Source organism: Pteropus alecto, unplaced genomic scaffold (genome assembly GCF_000325575.1).
Source record: "Pteropus alecto unplaced genomic scaffold, ASM32557v1 scaffold121, whole genome shotgun sequence".
Classification (NCBI taxonomy): Eukaryota; Metazoa; Chordata; class Mammalia; order Chiroptera; family Pteropodidae; genus Pteropus; species Pteropus alecto.
The window spans coordinates 1,800,478-1,801,633 of NW_006434369.1; positions in this window are offsets into that span (position 1 = coordinate 1,800,478).

Consider the following 1,156-nt stretch of genomic DNA (forward strand, 5'->3'; position numbering starts at 1 on the left):
CTCTCTGAATGGTAAGGTGAGGGGAGCAGAGGGAAGCAGACGGGAGGGGGCGGGGTGCCATGGTCCCAATGGTTACATGCTAGATTCTATAGCATCAACATTAAACTGTGCTAAACTTTATCATGTAGTGGATCTAATAGGCTTTTATGTGCTAACCCTAGGACATAATTACTATGCGAAACTGTTTGAATTAGAAAAAGGTGTTTCAAAGTTGCAAAGAATATTCTTAGCAATGAACCTCTAGGACACTACTGGTGTATAATTTGCAAACTTCCTGTATGATTTTAAGTCAACCTTAGTCATTTCCTCCTAAGAATCTGTAGCAGGTCTTCACAATTGAGTCAATGCTAATTAAGCCTTAGTAACAATCTGTTTGACCTTGCAGGACTGCAAAGCTGTGACTCTCAGAGGGAGGCAGGGGTTCTCTCAGCAATTTAAACCTTCCTTTAGCATAATTCTCTTCACATTGTATTAAATTCATTGGGTTGTCTTTCCCAAGAGACTGAGCCTGGTTGTAGTCACTTTTATATCCCCAGAACTTAGCAAGACTCTTAATAGAATAAATAAATTAATAAAAGTTATAGTTGGAGAGATTTTAACTCTGCATGAATGTGGAAGCGATGGAAGGAGGGAGGGAAAATGGAAGGGAAGCAAGAAGAAAGGAAGGTAAATGGGAAGGGAAGGAGGAAGAAGCAAAGGGCTATGGAAGTGGTTATCTCTAACAGGGCCGAGTTTATTTGCCCATCTATTAGCTGGATTTAAAAGTCCCATCTCTAAGATTCTATGAATTACTGAACACTTATGTACTGAGTACTCTGATGGTTACCGGAGGAAAGGGAAAGTGAGGAGAGTTCAGCCAACAGATGTTAGTCACAGAAGTTAACCTAAGGAGCTTACAGTTTAACTGGGGAACTAAAATTAACACAAGAAACAATTGAAGGACAATACATCCTGGCACATAATTAGGTTCTAAATTACTTGTTATAGACAAAATTGTAAAGAACAGTAGTGTGAGTGGAAGAATCAGGGGAGACAGCTATGAGATTTGAGACTTGGCTGTCCCCAGAAGGAGAACAGGGAGGAGCAATGACCTCCATAAAGGCAGAGGCAGAGAGGAGTCCGTTCGTGGGTCAGTGAGGCCATTTTGGCTTGGGAG